Source organism: Mustela putorius, unplaced genomic scaffold (genome assembly GCF_011764305.1).
Source record: "Mustela putorius furo isolate JIRA1106 unplaced genomic scaffold, ASM1176430v1.1 tig00003863_pilon_pilon_pilon, whole genome shotgun sequence".
In the NCBI taxonomy this organism is placed as follows: Eukaryota; Metazoa; Chordata; class Mammalia; order Carnivora; family Mustelidae; genus Mustela; species Mustela putorius.
This window is the reverse complement of record NW_025422015.1, coordinates 19,970,390-19,990,064: the sequence shown is the minus strand read 5'-3', so window position 1 is coordinate 19,990,064 and position 19,675 is coordinate 19,970,390. Positions and strand designations below refer to the sequence as shown.

General features: G+C 37.6%; 1 long non-coding RNA gene across 1 annotated transcript in view; it reads right to left on the bottom strand.

The window, feature by feature from the left end:
* Nucleotides 1-2,165: 2,165 nt before the first annotated feature.
* The window catches only part of LOC106007314, a 74,141-nt gene continuing 56,631 nt past the window's right edge, over nt 2,166-19,675 (bottom strand). Inside the window, exon 3 of the long non-coding RNA XR_006602345.1 lies at nt 2,166-2,209. This is a non-coding gene — a long non-coding RNA (uncharacterized LOC106007314). The remainder of the gene's footprint in view (nt 2,210-19,675) is intronic.

Below are 19,675 nucleotides of genomic sequence, written 5' to 3'. Positions count from 1 at the left end.
ATAGAGAAATAGATTTCTGAATGGGAACCAGTGAAAAATTGGTGATAAGGATACTACAGAGGAAAATAAGAAGTCTGGTTAGGAGGCCATGATTGGAGTCCAGATATAAAATGACAGTCAATTTTTCTAAAAAAGGTGGAAGCAGTGACAACAAAGGAAAGTGGTCAGATTCAAGATACATTGCAAGGCAGATGAAGGTGGATTGCATGTGGAGTATGGAGAAAAGAGAGAAATCTACTATGATTCCTGGCTTGAGGACTTAAGCAAAATATAATACCACTTATTCAGTTGGAGAAATTGGAAGTATTCTGTTTGGGTGGGAATAAAAAGAATTCTACTTTGGACATATTATACTGGAGATGTCTATTAGACATCCAAGTGGAAAATTTAAAATAACCAGTTTACATACAAACATCAGACTATCAGGAAGAAGGTTGTAGCTGAAGAATATAAAGTTGAGCAAACCGAGGTATTGTAAATGATCACACAGAAGATCATTCATTAGGAAAGGTGTGTAAATAAAGGCAAATGGAGGAGCACCTGTGTGGCTCGGGGCCAATTCTTAATTTCAACTCAGGTCAAGATCTCAAGGTCATGAGATCCAGCCCCGAGTCAGGGTTATGCTGGGCATGGAGTCTGCTTAAGATTCTCTCTCTCGGGACGCCTGGGTGGCTCAGTGGTTTAAGCCCTCTGCCTTCTGCTCGGGTCGTGATCCCAGGGTCCTGGAATCGAGCCCCGCGTCAGGTTCTCTGCTCAGTGGGGAGCCTGCTTCCTCCTCTCTCTCTCTCTCTGCCTGCCTCTCTGCCTACTTGTGATCTCTGTCAAATAAATAAATAAAATCTTAAGAAAAAAAAAAGATTCTCTCTCTCCCTCTCCCTCCTCTCTGATCCCTCAATCCCCCATGCATGTCTTCTGTCTCCCAAAAAAGGAAGAAGAAGAAGAAGGAAGAAAGAAAGAAAGAAAGAAAAGAAAAGAAGAGGAAGAAGATGAAGGAGAAGGAGAAGAAGAAGGAAGAGGAGGAGGGGGAGGAGGAGAAAAAGAAGAAAGAGGGTGACGTCTACAACCTAAGATGAGCCAACCTTTAGAGATCAAGTTAGGGAAGAAGAGCTGATATAGTGGAAGGAGTAGTGAAGTTACAAATATCAAGAAAGCAATGTCACAGGTACTGAAGGGAAAAAGTGTTCCAAGGACAGAGCCATCAACAGTGCCACATACTGCTGAGTGCACAACCAAGACAAGGGTAGAGGATAGTGCAGAGAACTGACCAGTGGCTTGGCAAGTTGGAAGCCAGTGGTTCCATTGACAAGTACAGTTTCTGTGAGATAATGGTGGTAAAAATCTGATTAAAGTGGGTTCAAAATATTAAAATATATTGAGTATACATGAGTCATCCCAGGATTTTTTTTTTTTTAAGAACAACAACAACAACAACAACAACAAAAAGGTTGGAGTTGTGTGTAGGGTCAGGGGAGGATTCGTTTTTATTTAAGACAGGAGCTATTACACTTGAAGCCCATGGGAATAATCTACTAGAGAAAGATAAAATAATGATGTAAGAGAGAGGAGATGACAGTTTCTGGGGAAGGAATGGAACAAGAGGACTTATAGGAGCATGGAGCTCATCACTGTAACAGGAGGGAAGGTGACATGCAAGCATATGTAAAGGTTGGTCAATTTAGTGATGGGAGATGAGGTCATTCTCTTCTGAATGCCTCTGTTTTCTCAGGGAAATAATAAGTGAGGTCACCAGCTGATAGCAAAGAATGGGAAGGTGGAGTTGAAAGTTTGATGACAGAAGAGATGATATAAATTTGTTTTCTCAGAGCTGAAGACAGAATATACACCAGGGAAAGGCAGAAGTCTTCATTAAGATCACTTTCCCTTCTTCCTTCCATTGCTCATGACTAATCTTGGACACAGGCTGTCTACTTCCCCCAAAGCATGATGGTTAAAGAAATCTATTAAATTGCTCTTCAAAACTAAGGTGAACTTTGTGTAAACATAGGCCTCAATTTACTTATTTTACCATATGCATAAAGAACTTACTTCTACCTACCTTCCTATCCTATTTATATGGATAATATGAATAATGAGTGTAAAATCCTATCAGAGGAGAACTGTGGTTGATACATTCAAGGCAGAGATGTACAAACCAAATACCTTACCTTATTGGCCCGGGGAATGTCCTTCTCTTTCTGGGTGGAAAGGCCTAGAGATATGAAGTAAAGACAATAAAACAATCTCTTCGCTTTAATTTTGTAGTTTAAATTTGTGTTTTTCTTATTTTTAATTTCACATTTATTAGAGAAGTTTCACTAATGAGGCATTGCCACAACTTGATTCCCAAACTATTGACATCCAGGTTGAAAAGGAGATGCACTTAAAATTTAAAGAATTCCAGAAAAAGCAAATTAAGCCCTGGTATTGTTTTATCAGTCTTTCAGGGCTGCTAAAGAGTTGTAATGCATCAGTAACTGCACCAAACTTAAAATCAAAGTAAGTTTTTACACAGAGAACCTTTAATCCAAATAAGTCTAAGACATAGAGGGTAATATGATTAATATGATTAATACCTTTTTTATGATTTTTTACTTGTGCTTTGTTTTGGCAGCTTTGAAATAAACCATTATTCATTGTATCAATGAAGACATGTGAAAATGTAGTCTTCAGAGGAAATCTGCCTGATTTAAATAATAAACATACATGATATTCTTCTATTAGGAAATAAAGAATACATTGAAGTGAGGGACAATCAAAGATGGTGGATAACACCAATGGCCCATAAATGTGTTTGGAGTTATTTGTCAATGTTGTGTTTATTTGTCTGATCCCTCTGTAACTTAGCAGTGTTATGTGAGGAAGTGACCGAAATTCCTAGAAGCTATTTTACACACTCACATAGCCTGAAGTTAGTAAATTCTGCAGTCCCCTTGGCAAACTCGTCATGTTCTCCCTTTGGAAATATGATAAACTTGTTTATTCTGTTTGTCAGCTTTCCGTTTCTGAGTTTCTTCATCGAATTTGTTATCTTCTTTATGTAACCAAGCTGTCCCAAGCATTGTGTGATCACAGTTACAAAGAGAAAATAAGGATATGAGTAATAATAAAGAGGAATAGTATAGCACAGACTTGGTTAGTTGTAAATGAGATGGGAGAGTTATTTTAGCTTTAAACCATAGGGCATAATATTAAATATTTGTCTTCCAAACTGTCTCTAATAAATGAAGTGTCTTCTCTATCTCTGTGACAAGATGGAGTTTCTCCTCTGCACTGAGTGTCACACATTCCGGTGCTGGGATGTGAAGGTTTCAGAGAGAAATGACACAGCTTGTTACTGAAGCTGGAAAGCCTTCAGACCAGTGTGCTTGGCCTGAGCCAAGCTATGTGAGCATGCAGCTAGGACAGGTGAGGGTAGCATAGGAGAACCAGATTTTCTTTATTTCCCTCATATCTAGAGAAACCATGAGTGGGATAGTCATGTAGTGGTGACTATCACCACTGAGGAATTTTTTTCCTCAGTAAGTAATGAAGATAGCACCTTATAGAACAATATATCTGTGTTTCAGTGGCAGTTCAGAGCAACTCCAAAGCTCTCCTGTTCTCCCACTGTGACGACAGTGACTAGGACAGGCCTACTGGATAGTTTAAAACTTCCTAGGATGATCTCAGAGTTATCATTGGGAGAAGAACCCTGGGAAAGGTAGGACATCCTCTCATGAGTAGACTTGGTGCTTATAGTCATTTATTTTAATTGCTAGATACACCACAGTGAGAGAAACTATAGCAGTTTCATTTGTTACCCAGGCAACACAGGGAAAGTGAATCATTTCATTAAAGAAATCAGTAACTGTTTGGTAAAGCAATTATGCCTAAAATTTATAACATATCAGAAAAAGGTATTAAAGAAGTAAACAAATCTTCCAGATCATGGTATTAAATGAATTTGCTTCTTTCTTCTTAAAAAAAATAAAATTTTTTGCACATAATGACCACTCAACATTTTTGAATTGAATTAAAGAATTCTGAGATTTTAAAGAAATTTTTTGAAATATGTTGCAATACTACTAATTCACCATATCCTCATTGTTAAAATAATCAGTCATCTGGTTTGATGAGGATATGGTTGGATAATTCTTGCTCCCTAAGAAATACTTTTTGGGGTGATAAATCTGTACACCTAGATCCATAAACAATTCTGAGTTCAAAAGACTCAATAGACTCATTAAAAGTATATATTTTCTCAAATATACAAAATAGAAAAATCTTTGGATTATTTTCAAAAGATAATAATTAATGTGTGGTTAACATTTTAGGAAGTGTTTTCACATACATGATCTCATTTGTTATTCATTGCAACCTCATGAGTTGGGAATTTCCCTATTTGATAAATAAGTTAACAAAGACTCCAAAAAGATAATTAACTTCAACATTAGTAAGAGACTGAGATGGGGTTCCTCTGTATCCAAATGTCATGTCTTTTTCACCATAATGCACAGTCCAACATAACATGGTACTATAAATGTTCCACAAAATAGAACTATAATCAGCTTTCTTGAAATCTCAAGATTTAACCATTAGTCTACCTAGCTTTCTTTTAAGTTATCATAAACCTTTCTCCACATTCCATTTAATGAATGATCTTCCCTTGTAGTCAATGTGGATCTCAATAGTCAACAGATAGTAGGATATCTACCCTGCCATATTTCTCTGGACAACTAGCCACATATTTATGCTTTGTGGCCCCATATCACTGGTTATAGCTGATCAGCCAGAGGTAAATAACTCCTCCAAGTTGAGTGTTTCAGATTCTTTCTGGCAGAAATTTGGAATCAAGGCCATGAGAGAAATGATCAGGTTCTCAAAACTCAAAAGTTAAATTATGTGTATCCTGAATCTTGGAGTGACCAATTTTTTTCCAAACTAGAAGAAGAAAAAAGCACATACATGAAGAAGAGAAGAAAGGATAGCTTCTTGGCTTTGAATTTCATGAACTACCCTAATCCTCAAAATAAATCCCAGGATTGATTGATTGATTGATTGATTTTTTTTGCTTAAACCAAAACCAGCAGGTTTTTACTATTTACAAATAACATTTTAATTAATATATCTGATAATCCACTAAACTCATCTTACTAACTTCATTCTGAACCTTTGAGCAAAACTCCCAAAACCCATTTAGATAGATGATTAGGGTAGACAATAAAAATTTAAAATTACTATAAATTGTGAGGTGTTTCTCATTAAAAACACTGCAAATAGATCTGTAGTAAAGACTTCAGCCCTGCCCATAGAGAGGTCTGGCCTTTGTCATTGGTTACTCAGAGGAATCTTTGGGCCCTGGGAACATCATGCCTGGCACAAGTGTCTTTGTCTACACCCTTGAGTGACACTAAATAGTGTATTAATGTAATTTAGAATAGGGGCTGGCCACACCAGACATTAAAAATGCATTCAGAGTAAAAGCTTTGGATCATGTGGTGTCAGCTGAACTTTGTAGAGACTGGAGACTGAAATCAACCATGTGGGCAAAATCATCCTTACATGATGGAGCCATGACAAAAAAAACTCTGGACACCAATATCGTGGGGATAGATTTACATTTGGCAGTACGCAGTGTTGTTGTTGGGGAAGTAATGCTCTCCTATCCCCATGGGGAGCAGACAATTGGAAGATCCATGTTTGGTTCAGTCCTGGACTCTATCCTGTGTCTCTCTTCCTTTGGCTGATTTTAATCTGTATTTTTTCCTTGTAATAAGCCATAACCATGAGAATAACAGCTTTTAGTGAGTTCTGTGATCTTTTCTGGTGAATTATCAAACTGTGAACAGTTTCAAGGATCTCTGAAACTTGCAAATGATATCAGAAATAAGGGTGGCCTCATGTGGACTATTCCCTCTAACTTCACAATTGGATTAGCCTTTGTAATGAATGGTCCTGTTTTGCTTTAATATTATTAGAAAAAAACAGGCTGTTTTATGAGTTATTTTAAACAGTATAAATAGTCCTCAATGCTAACAGAGGAATCAAGATTCAAGGAGAGTTTGAATTTTGTATATGCTTTTTCAGTTGATGACAGTGTTCATTTTATTAGGTTCATCTCTCCTTTGCCGCTTTAACTGTGATGTTCTTGAGATGAGGAACATGTCTTTCTCCTCACTGTATTTCCCAGTTCCTGGGATGATATAGGTACATAAGTGAAACTTAAAAATGTCAAATAGTAGTCAGATGGATGGATGGACAGATGGATTAATATTACAATTTTGCAGAATTACAATGAGATGTGCAATGCTCTAGTGAAATTCCTGTGAGAAAGGATCAGAATGAGCATACCCTTTCTTCTCACAACCCTGCCTGTGTCTCGAGAACCAGGTTTGCACAGAAGCTTAATAGGGAATATTAGGGAAATCTTTCCCTATCTTCCTAAGCTTTCCCAGGCTCAGAACCAACCTCAATAGTGTGGGAAAAGGGAGCATTCAAGCCAAAACCATTTAATAAACACCAGCCCCAGGCATGGTCAGAAAGAGATAATGCAGTCCTGGACTTCCTGGAAAATGTCTAGTCTAGGTCAGTATTGAAAAATGTTTGTGTTAATTTTTTAAGGCCTAATATTTAATTGTTTTTGTTATTACTTCTAATATCATTTGTCCTATCACTTGTCCTATAATGTGTTCAATATTTTATGTATTTTATATATTCTTATCTATTCATTTTAATCAGTTGGAGTCAATCATTCTAGAGATGGCAAACTGAAGCTTGGGGAGATTCTATTACAAGTGCAAGGCCAATGGCTGCAGGTGATATATCCTGGATGTGAAAGTAACTCTAAAGTCCATGATCTTCCCATTCTGTCATATCACTGGGCCTCTTTTCTTTTCTTTTCTTTTCTTTTTTCAAGAATGCTTAGCACATGCAAGGCACATGTATGCTAGATATTTTAAGCAACAATGAAACAAATATTGCTCTGTCCTCAGGGAGTATATGATCCAACATGGGAGAGAAGCAGTATGCACAGTCCAAAATGGACTGTGAAGCTGGCTGACCAAAGGAGAAAGCACCACAGTGACTCAGAAATGATCCCTGGTTTAGTGTGGTCAAAGAAAAGTTCCCGAAGGGGATGGTACTAAGGTCATGATTAAATAAAGGGATATCTAGAAAGAAATCTGGAGATGTTCTAGGCAGAATCAACAGAATGAGGCAAGTCAAAGTAGAACAAAGGATTTTAGGGATGCCAAGTAGCTCAGTTTGGATATAATATGCAAGTGTACATTTTGTAGCCAATTCTCCTTCTCTCAATAGCTATGTATTCTTAATTATGTCTTTTCACTTCCTGGAGCCAGTTCTTTCATTTAAAAAATCAGAAAAATAACACCTATAGGTTGAATAAGGGAATAATAGATATAAACACTCAATAAATATTGTTTTTTGTTGGTGGTATAGAAGTTCTCAACCAAGAACAGTTCTATTCCCATCTCCAAAATGTATGGACATGTTTGTTGTCAAATTTTTGGAGGGCTCTGGTGGCATTGAGTAGATAGGCTCAGTGTGGCTGAATGTGCCATAATCCTTAGGACATTATAGTATAACAAGGAATGTTCTTTCCCAAAAGGCCAATGTTGTTTTCATTGAGAAATATGGGAAAGAATAATAGAAGGCTAGAGAAGGGAGATAAGAGAAGGGAGATGATTTTAGATCATGGTAGGCTTTGAATACACGGACTGCAAGTTCATTCTGTTAGATAAGGAATAGCCACTGAACTTCGTAAGCAGAAATACTTAACATCTATACTTTGGGAAGATTAATAAAGCAAAGGCTTGAAGGATAGACTGGAAGTGGGGAGACTGATGAGAATGTTGTAAACTTGTGGATGCTCACCATCGCCTCAGCTTGAAGCATTAGAGGTTTGATTAGTGTGTCAGTCACAGGGCTTTCTGGCACTCTCAAGGAACTTGTGTCAGGGTAGAAAGGAAATCCTTCCTTTGACACTTTTATGGAAACTATGAAAAAACCATCCCTTCAAGCGGATGCAACATTGTGCCAAGATGCATGACTTGAATTTAAGCCCCTTCACCTCTTGAAAGAGATACCTTTCTTAGTGATACTGATGGTATAAGAGGTGCTGAAAAGGAAAAGTCAAATTCTAGAAGGATCATAAAAGAAAAGGTAGAGAAATGGGTAACTGACTGCATCTCAGAAAGGGAAAGAGAGGGTCAAGCCGACTCCTCTGTGTGAGGCTTATATATATTGGCCTATAACGAGGTCATTATTAGAGAGAGGTAGGTCAAAAAAATGTCTCGGAGGTGAGATTATAAGTTTTGTTTTAGATATTCTGAGATACAGTGACTTCTTGATGACAACAACAACAACAAAAATGTATTAAGGTCATTGATTATAATAGAGAAGGAAAATGAGAACTGAAGAGGAATGTAGTAAAGTAGCTAACTGCTGCAACAAATAAGCACAAAACTTCCTAATGACTCAAACACAATAGACGTTATTTTTATTGTTGCTTAGGAGAAGTCTAAGGCAAGTCTTTCTGGGTGACAAAAAGACATGGTAAATCAGGGATCTAGGGACCCTCCATCTTTCAGCTTTGCCTTTCTCCTGGAATCCTTTATTATCATCTGCATCCAAACAACCAGCAAAATGAGAAAAGAGAGTAGAGGAAGTACATCTACCTCTTAAAAATCTTGGTCCAGAAGTAACAGAAGCTTATATTCCATTAATGGGTCACATGGCCACACCCAGCAGCAAGAAAGGCTGGGAAAGTAATCTACCATGTGTCCAGGAAAAAAGGACTCAAATTTTTGGTGAATAGGCGGTAGTCTCTGTCACAGAGTAGTCCTAGCCTTCATCTCTTTAAGCATAAGGTCTAAAGGATAAAGACAATGTGGATCTTCACCCCTCTATCTTCATCACCTTGTATGGTGTCTGATACCTAATGAGCATGCAACATTTGTCAAATAAGGGTATACCTGAAGCTATGGCAGTTAAAAAAAAGATCAAAAAGAAAAATTATATAAAAGAAAGAAGGGAGAGAAAGGATATTTTAATAATAAAAGTTATTTAGCATTATTATGATTATTATTACTAACATTTGTGGAGTACCTGTCATATACAAAACCTTCACAGCAGCTCTGCAAGGTTATAGATTTTAGCAATCACATTTTAATTATGATGGAAACCACCTCTAAAATGCACACCACTAGAGAAGTTTGGAGCCACCCTTTAGCCCCAGGTCTTCTAACTCCCCGTGTCAAGATCTTTCTAGAACAGCAGCTTCCATTTAGTGGGGGAAGGATGATGAACCTTGACTATCCTGTTGCACCCTAGAAAGAGAGATGTTTCGAGAACACATGGAACTGCCCCAAAGGTAAGTCAGGTGACTTAGCAGATTTCACTTTCTTGGGTTACTTTGGGGCATGAGCAGAGCTGCCTGGGAAATCATGAGCCACTCCATATATAACCAAGTATTGAATGTCAGGCTTTGTTGCTTCATTCAGCAAGCCTTCCCAAGAGAACTCCCAGCTGTTGCTGCCGACCTTAGTTTGGCTGCTATCTTGCCATAACTTTGGCTTTCCTGTTTCTGAGTGAAACTTTTACCACGTGATGGCCAATTACTCATCTAATTTCTTCAGCAGCCACCTTTGCTGATGTCACATAAATGCTACCTGCTCTTCAATAGGGGAGAAGATGGTGCCTCATCAATTTAGGTTTTTTCTCCATGCTTCTAAGTTTCACTAGGTGAGAAATCTAGAATCTCTCCTTTGATTTTATCTTCTAGAAGTCCCTTGGACCTCCCTACTTCCCTCTCCCTCCACCACTACTGCTATCAATTCTCCCACAAGCAATTTGAATAGGCCCTGAGCTGGTCTTCCCTCATTCATTGTCATCTCCCCCTCTGATTTATCCTTCACAGCAGACCAAGAGTGATTTGTTTAGATGTCCATGTGGTCTTGCCACCTCTTTGTTTAAAACACTTTAAGAAGTTACTTCAGCCTTAGAATAAAGATCACAATCCTTAGCTAGATTTTATTTTTTAATTCTATTTTTATTTTAATTTGTTTAACCACAAATAAGGCTGATGTGTTTTTCATATTAGCCCATAATCTGTTTTTTCCAATGGAGGTAAAATTTAATTCAGTGAGTTGTTAAACATACACACCTATATAACAAGCATCCCAAATAAGATATAAAATATTTCCATGGCTCCAGAAAGTTCCCTGTGACTCCTCCAAGTCTATCCCTAATCCTTTCAATTTTTATCACTAAATGGAAATCTAATTTTAAATTCAATGGGTAAACAGAAGAAAATATTAGCTACCATTTATCCCAACTCAGAAATAAACTTTGGAAGTTACACGTGTGAACTAATTCATAACTCAGATGTTTATTTTTCCTTAGCTAGACTTCAGACTCTAATAGCCAGTTTACCTGAAGGACACTTCCTTCCTCAATTTCTGTCCCCTGGACACAGTGGCTTTCTTTCATATTTTCACACATACCATACTACTTCCCACCTCAGGACCATCACACACACTGACATGGCTAGCTTTCTACCTACTTGTCTCCTATTCATTCTTCAAATCATAATTCAGTGGTTACTTCTTCACAAGTTTCTTCCCTATGATTCAGCCAAAATCAGGTCTTTCAGGGTTCCTTATGTTTTTCCCTCATAATACAGATTACAAACGGTGATTACATAGATGTGTATATGTGATTATTGGATTAATGCCTATTTCTTCCTCTATTGTGTCACAATATTAGCCCAATACCAGTTGGCACTCAACAGGTATTTGTGGAGTGAGGAAAGAAATGAGTTTCCTATCTCAGAAAATGGAATGCATAACCTTGGCAGAAAATCTGCACCACACAGAACCCTTGGAAAAGAACTTGTAATTTTGAATCACTTCATAATAATGTTACTTATTTGCATCTTAGTAATTTTATTTTAAATAAAAATATTTTGTGGTTGAAGGGCGCCCAGGTGGCTCAGTGGGTTAAAGCCTCTGCCTTTGGCTCAGGTCATGATCCCAGGGGCCTGGGATCGAGCCCCACATTGGGCTTTCTGCTCGACGGGGAGCCTGCTTCCTCCTCTCTCTCTGCCTACTTGTGATCTCTGTCAGTCAAATAAATAAATAAAATATTTTAAGAATATATATTTTATGGTTGAAAAGTTAATACATTATTATGAACCATAGAAGGAACCACCAAAATTAAACTTCCTGGTATTGGTGTCTTTCTCTTCTCAGTATGAATTTATACTACTTTATATTTATTAGTAAAAACATAATTTTTAATGTGCTTTTCTGTTCATCTAGATTTATAATATTTTTGTTCTTCAAGTTTTATATTTCTCTTAAGGATTAACCCAAAAGTTTAGTAAATGAAGTATATATACAGTTCATGAATGTATTTTAAGACTTTTGGGAAACACTCAAAAGTAAAAGCTATTTTGAGGATTAGGAAATAGCTTGTCTGGATATTGCCAAGTGAATTTGGAATGACCTTTCTTTAGGATGTAATGAAAAAGAAAGGCAAGAACTTCAACATTCCCAGTTCAAGGTTACAAGGGAATGTGAACAAAAAGTGTTTCTCATCCTGTTAACACTTGGACACACAGAACATAAAAACAGTGTCTTCTTTCATTTAAAAAATTTTTAAACATACACAGGGAAACTTTGACCTTTTTGCCTTTTAACTTCTCTGGGACGGATTGACAGAGACTTTGAGCTGTTTTTCTCCTTCTCAACTTCTTACTGTGTATTTAATGAACCTTGGATACCTGGACATCCCACTGTATACATATTAAGTGTGTTGGCAGTGGGAGAGGAAGAAAGAGCTGCCAGAGACTATGTGTGTAATGGATAATGCTATTGTAATGTCAAGACTTCCCTCTTGCTATAAGGAGAAGGGAAAATGCTTCATTCATAACATGTTAAATATAAATACCCTTTAAAAATGGGCAAATATAGATGGTTACTGGCAGAGTCAGGCCAGTTAGGGCAACAACAAATTCTTGGGCAAAGATGATGGTAGTTCTTAAGAATTAGGAACTTTATTTGGGTGGGTATAGATAGATAGATTTAGATTTATTTATTTGAGAGAGAGAGGGAGAGCATGAGGGGAAAACAGGCAGAGGGACAGAAAGGGAAAGAGAGAACCGTCAAGCAGACTCCCTGCTAAGTATGGAGCCGGACTTAGCGCTCTATCCCAGGACCTGAGACAATGACCTGAGCTGAAACGAAGGGTCTGTCGCCCAACTGAGTGAGCCAGCCAGGCACTTCCGGAAGGGTCTATGTCTTGAATGAAATGCTTTGCTCCATAATTAAGAACTTCAGAGCCTTAAGTACTATTTGGTTTAGATGAAAACTGCTAACTACTGTAAGAGTGTTGTATATAAAATATGTGTATTAAATAAAACACATTAAGGATTTAAAATAAAATAAAAATGTGTTTAAGGAGAGATTTCATGCAAAAATTACATTTCACAAACGGAACCTTAAACCCAAAGGGAATTTCAGTTAAACCAAACATAGTGTGGCCAGCGCCCCTACTGGAAAAGTGAGGTACTGCATACAGCCCCCCTGCCTGCTGGGCTTTGTCAATGCCTACTCACAGAGAGAAGTAAAGATTTTTCAGGAACTTGGATAGGGTTAAAGTATTCCCTAGAAAGAAGATGCCAGCATGATGCAGTGGAACAAGGAAGCTGCAGAGAGAAATACTGCAGGGAAAAAACAGGGAAGCTGTAGAGAGAAAAACTGACCACGAATATGAAATCCAAAAGGTGTTAGATTTGAATATGAAATCCAAAAAGTGTTGCTATTAGATAAACAGGAATTCCCCAGTGAAAACAAATCCTCCCTGCCTATGGCTGCCTTGATGCTGACCAGCTTATTCACCTCTTCTTTGCCCAGTGTTTCCCCTTAGTGAACTTAGGCCAACTTCCTGCTATGAGAATACATACTATTTTTTAGAAAAGAACCTTAAAGAGTAAGTAATCCAGCATATTCATTTTACAGGAAAGACATTATGACCTAGACCTAGATGTGGGGAAAATATATTTATCCAATATACAACTAAATATTATTTAATTTATTCAATTACTATTGAATACAAATAAGTTCATTTACTCATTATACTACTAAATATAGAAAAATAGAATTATTCTATGTAGTACTGATTCTGAAAATTAAAAAATAATATTCTAAAGCAAGAGGCTGACAGAAACTAATAAGTAATAGTTTGGAGAAAATCTAATGAAATACTACTTGCAATTCACAAAGAATGAATATTGTACATAGCAACAGAGGCAGGCTATGATAGGACAAAGTAACTAAAAGCTGATTACATTCTTAAGTTGGCCAAGAAACTACAGCAACTCTTACTTTAAAAACAGGGTCTCTTCTCTAAATATAGCTTCCTTCGAAGTAGCTGTAGTCTAAATTTCTTTGTATCATGATGGCAACCCAAAGCCCAGGCTTCTGAGATCACACAGCTACCAGAATGGCAAAATCAAAACTGAAACTCAGGTCATCTTAGAGCACCCAGAAATCCAGATCTTTGTGTGATATGTAGTCTCTGTCCTGCATGTTTGCTCCCCAAATCCTATGCTTAAAATTGTCTCTCTTCTTTAAAAGTGATCACAATATCTTTCATTTTTTTATCCTTATGTATCACCTAATATATATCTGAATCTACTTCAAGCATTGATTAGTATTTTATTGGTTGAGTCATGAAGTTTTTTATCTGTAAATATATAATCAAATTTTAAAACTGCCTTGGTTAGGATAAATTAAACTACTGGGAAGAAAAGGTCTGAAACTTTTAATGAATGCAAAGAAATAGAAATTCATTTCCTATTTGCACAATCCAGGGCTAATATCCATGCTAGTGGAGCTTTCTCCCTTGTCTATTGTGTGGCTCTTCTCTCCTTGAAAGTCACATCATCATCTCTATCCAACTAGTAGAATCTGAAGGAGAATGTAGAGAACCCCAGACACACCTTTCTGAAAAATCTCACCCCAAATTGAAACAAGTCACTCCTGCTCAAAAGACAAGAGAAAAGTGTAAGTGACATCTGGGCATTGTTTAGCTATCCTCCTTTTACTAAAGCAGAGGAGGGCCTGCCTTGGTAGGTAGCTCACTATTCCTGTCATAGTCGCTCACTCAAATCCATTACTTAGGCTTAAGGCTTAAGCAGTGGTGGGAGTGTTGGGGGGAATGTCATATCTATAGCTTCCTTTTTCCCTTGGATTTCTTTGATTCATCTATTATTTACTGAGCAACTAGTCTGTGCTAATCACCATAATAATAAATTCCAAACTTTTGAAATCTATATTAACTAACAAAGAATACAAGGCTGTGTACAATTAAATGTAGGTTTCACAAATAAGTTTTAAAACATCAAAGTCATACTCAATGCTAAATTGAAATTAACTTCCAATATCACCCAAGCACAAAAGTCTGCTTTTTTAAATTAATCTGTTGGTATATTAATACACAGTCCCTAAACATATACTTTGCACAGAGCACCATCCTCAATCATGCTCTAGACACAGACAGATCTAATATTTACAGCCTGACCTCAGAGTCCTCTCTAGTTGAAGAACTAATAATAAAAGGTGGTATATAATTTCTTTCTCAATTTCAAAATCTGCAGTGCTGCTGCTACACATCTGAGCTAGTCATTTCCTTATTACATATACTCCTGAGCTCTTTCCTTTTGGTTTTTGTTTTGTTTTGTTTTTATTCAGATGGTTTTTATTCATAGAGTTTCTCTGTCCCCAACATATTACTCCTGCATCAAATATTTGAGGTATATGTAATAAGTTCTTCATCTCCTATATCACTAAATCTTACTGTAGACAAAGCAAGAAATGCCACATGCTTGGTGTAATTACAGCTTAGCCAAATGAGTACATACTGCACAGTGTCAGCCCCAATCAACAGACCACCCACCAAGAGAGTGAAAAAGAAGACACTGGTTCCTCCCACAGAGGACTGGAAAAGCTTGTGATGGAAACGGGTGATAATTGTGCCATTGGCAAGCACACATAGTGCCTAGCACAACAACACATGTGCTATGATATTTAATGAATATTACTGAAATTGTGATAGTAGCAGGAAAAATAGTTGTTTGACAAATGCATGGCACAGTATCTACCCCCCCCCGCACACACACACACACCCTCCTTATGCCTAAAGAAGTAATTCTAGGAAAAGAAAAAACAGTTGCTTATGGATATATATGACTGGGATTTTTTAAAAGTTTCTTTCTTTCTTTTTTTTTTTTTTTACTGGGATTGTCGAACTAAGATTCAAAATACTGTTAAACTAAAAGATTGTGAAACTCTAAGGTCTAAAGTATTTTTTTTTAATATTACCTCCTTTCTACTACATTCTAATGCTCCATATAGTTTTTCACTTCACAAAAATGTTAGTTTTCAAGTATTAGTTTAAATTTTGCCAATTGGAAGCAAAGAAAAACTTGCGGATGTGTTCTAGATAAGTGATTCTGAAATGGGAGTTTGTAGGAAAATATCCGCATCCCTGCAGAGATAATGGAGCTAGGAATGTGCAGTTTGAAAAACCTCCCCAGGCTGATTCCACAACTCCTCCACCCTCATCCTCATTTAGAACCACTGTTTGGGCTTTACTTACTCACATAAGACTGAACTAATGTCATAGCTATGGAAAACCAAAACAAATGGCTAAAAACCTTGTGAATGAAAACAACAGCCCATGGAATGTAAATCTGTTCAGCCACTATGGAAAACATCAAATATTTAAAAAAGAGTTTCCTCAAAATATTAAAAATAAAACTATCATACGATTTAGCAATGCCACCACTGGAACTACTGTCTTGAAGAGTTTTCCTCACTCATGTTCATGCAACTTTAGTTATGATAGCCAAGACATGGAGACACCTAAGTGTCCATCAACAGATGAATGAACAAAGATGTGGTGTGTGTGTATATATATATAGAGAGAGAGGGATAGATACAGATAGATAGAGATAGAGACAGAGATATAGATATATAATGGAATAATACTCATCAATAAAAAGAAAGAAATCTTGCCATTTGTAACAAGATGGATGGACCTTGGCATTATGCTAAGTGAAATAAGTCAGACAGAGAAAGGCAAAAGTAATCTCACTTATATGTTGAATCTGAAAAAGATTGAACTCATAGAAACAGAAAACAGTTTGGTGATTGCCAGAGACAAGGGTAGAGGGGAAGGGAAATGGATGAATGTGGTCAAAAGGTTACGATCAGAAGCACCTGGTTGGCTCAGTAAGTTAAGCATCTGACTCTTGATTTCAACTTGGGTCACGACCTCAGGGTCACGATCTCAAGGTCATGAGACTGAACCCCATATCAGGTTCACGCTGGGCATGGAGCCTGCTTGGGATTCTGTCTCTCCCTCTCTTTCTGTCCCTCCCTCCCCCCTCAAAAAATAAAATAAAATAAAATAAAATAATTACCACCAACTTTTTCTAAGTAATCAAAATTTACTTGGTGTTCTGATTCTTCAAAGTTAACTTACACTTCTGTGATTTGTCAGGTAAAAAATAGAACTTTCTCCAGGGTTTAAGATAAACAACAGACTCAACTTTTTTGATAGTTAGGTACCTCTTGTCTCAATGTCTGATTTCCACAACATAATAGTTAGTGACTACGATAGTAGCCAACATCTTCTTTATTTTTTTTAAAGATTTTATTTATTTATTTGACAGACCGAGACCACGCATAAGCAGAGAGGCAGACAGAGAGAGAGGAAGGGAAGCAGGCTCCCTGCTAAGCAGATAGCCCAATGCAGGGCTCGATTCCAGGACCCTGAGATCATGACCTGAGCTGAAGGCAGAAGATTAACCCACTGAGCCACCCAGGCGCCCAATAGTAGCCAACATCTTAAGAATATCAGTAATTCAGTAGATGATGCTGACAGGGATGAAATCCCAAGATAATATTTTATAAAACGTGACATTAAGCCAAATACTGAACAAACAACCAATTTTAACACTTTAATATATTGAGATTTTGATAAATGATTAGTGCATCTTTGATAGGAACTGATATCAGTTACTGAAGTAATACCCAACAAACTCCTTCCTTATTCAATGTGACTTTGTATATTTTCATTCTACATAATCTAAGGTAAGCCAAAGTGATTCCTCATGATGCTTCAAGTGTTAATTTAACTAAACTGTGAAATCTCTTCTAATAATTTGAAATTTACATGGATCAAAGTCATGAAAAAAGGAAGTGAGTTTAATTGAGGGATTTAAATGAGAGGAAATGTTTAAGAGAAGAATTTGGATGAACTGGGGTAGCTTCAGAATCAAAAACTTCCAAGATTTTGTCCTAAGTCCTACTCAGTTGCTCAGTTTCATAGGCATATCCTAGACCCTGTCATTACTAATTATCACAGTCTCTCTATAATCTAGAGTTTAAGCAGCCCATTTTCCAACCAGCAGCTTCTATTTTGTACTTTATTCCTCCTAGTCTCCAACTTCAACAATGCATGCATAAGAATACCTCTTCATTGTCTCACTCCTCACTTCCCTTCCAAAAGTCCATGGTTAGTCCTTGTAATTACACCCCTCAATATACTCTTAAACTCTTTATCCATCTTTGTTTTGTTGGATTTGTAGGACAACCTCACACCATAGCTAAATGCATTTTTCCTGCCCTCCATATTTACCCCACATCCTGCCAAACATGGATGAGGAAAGATATACAACCATGTCAAATCTCCAACAGCTCTTTACACATCCTTATTTTCAATGGATGCCCTTGCTTCCAATTTTAATGAGAAACAGAAACAGTCAGAAGCACCAAGTTCTCACTCCACCCACCTGAACCCATGGCCCTTCATCTGTACCCACCTGCCTTCTTTCCATCCTGTTCCTATAAATGAACTGTACGTGGTCCTGTCACAATCAACATCCCCATTTGTGTACTGCACTCAATCCCTTCTCAGCTAGCAAAAGGCATCTTTCTAGCTATTCTCCTCTCTTTCTTCGGCCCACCAATTGTTTCCCTCCATGGCGTATCATTCCCATCAGCACATCAGTATGCTGTTATTTCATCCATTTTACAAAATAAAACGAAACACCAAGACTTTTTTCAACCCCATTTCACTTTTCATCATGTCTCCACTCCTCTTCACAGGAAACTTGTCAAAAGAGTTGTCTACCCTTGCTGACTCATTCCTTTCCTACCAATGGATCCTGAACCCATCTCATTCAAGCTTTCTCCAGACCACTCTACCTAAGCTGTTCGTGGTAAGATCATCAGTGATTTCCACATTGTTGCATCCCAAAGTCAATTCCTAGTCCTGACCCCACTTGACTTATCAGTACCCTAGGACACAGATAATCATTCTTGTGATACTTTGTTCTGTTTGTTCTAGTACACCTCACATCCTGGTTATCTTCCTACCTTGCTATCTATACTTCTCAGTCTCATTTGTTAGTGTTGGGAATACTCAAGTTCCTGGACTTCTTACCTATCCATTCACCTCTCTGGTAGTCCTGTTCAGTCTTAGGCTGTTGACTCGCAAATGCAGATCCTTAACTTGTACTTCTTTCTTGAACTTCAGCTCCTTATATCCCACTAGCTACTTAACTCACTCACTCATCAAAACTGAACTCCTAGTCACTCCAAACATACCTAAAACCTGCATTTCTAGCAGGTGTTTTCATTTGATTTTGGTGAATACCAACTACATTTCTATTAATCAGGTTAAGCTGGGTGATGTTGCAAACTGAACATTTTACTGGCCTCCAACAACAAAGGTTTGTTCCTTGCCACATATCATCACTATATCTCTTCAGTTATAAGCTACAATGGGTCTGCTCCAGGAGCCAAACTAAGAGGATAGACTTTAGCTGGAGCATTGCTGGGTTTGTAGCTGAAGCAAATGTGACGTGGTAAGCCAAATGCTAGCTCTTAAAGCCCTGCTTATTTATTTTTTTAAATTTTATTTTATTTTTTCAGTGTTCCAAGATTCATTGTTTACGTACCACACCCCGTGCTCCATGCAATACGTGCCCTCCTTAATACCCACCACCAGGACCTCCCAACCCTGCACCCCCCTCCCCTCCAAAACCCTCAGTTTGTTTCTCAGAGTCCACAGTCTCTCATGGTTCGTCTCCCCCTCCAATTTCCCCCAACTCACTTCTCCTCTGCTTACATATTCCGGATTAAACAAGTCACATGGCCTCCCGGTTTCAAGCAGACAGATGTGCAGTATTCTCCCACAGGAAGGGACTCTTCATTGAAGGAAACTGAAATATTTGCTAAAGAGAAGAACAATCTACTACACCAGTCCTCTAGTTAATCTAGCTAATTGGCTCTTCTCTTTTTTATAAATCTAGTCATCAGTAAATTAATAAATCAATAAGCTACCTACCAGTGCTAGCATTCTGGTCCAAACCATCATTTCTAGGTTCCTTATTGGTCTCCTTGCTTTTGCCCTTGTCTTTCTAGTCTATTCTTCACGTAGTGTACAAAAGTGATCATTTTAAAACACAAGTCAAATTTTGTCATGCTTCTGCTCAAAACCCTCCAATGGCTCCCCATCTCACTCAGAGTAAAAGTCAAAATCTTTTGAACAGCCTTCTGAAACTTCCCAAAACTTGATTTTCCCATCCATTGCTTCACCGACT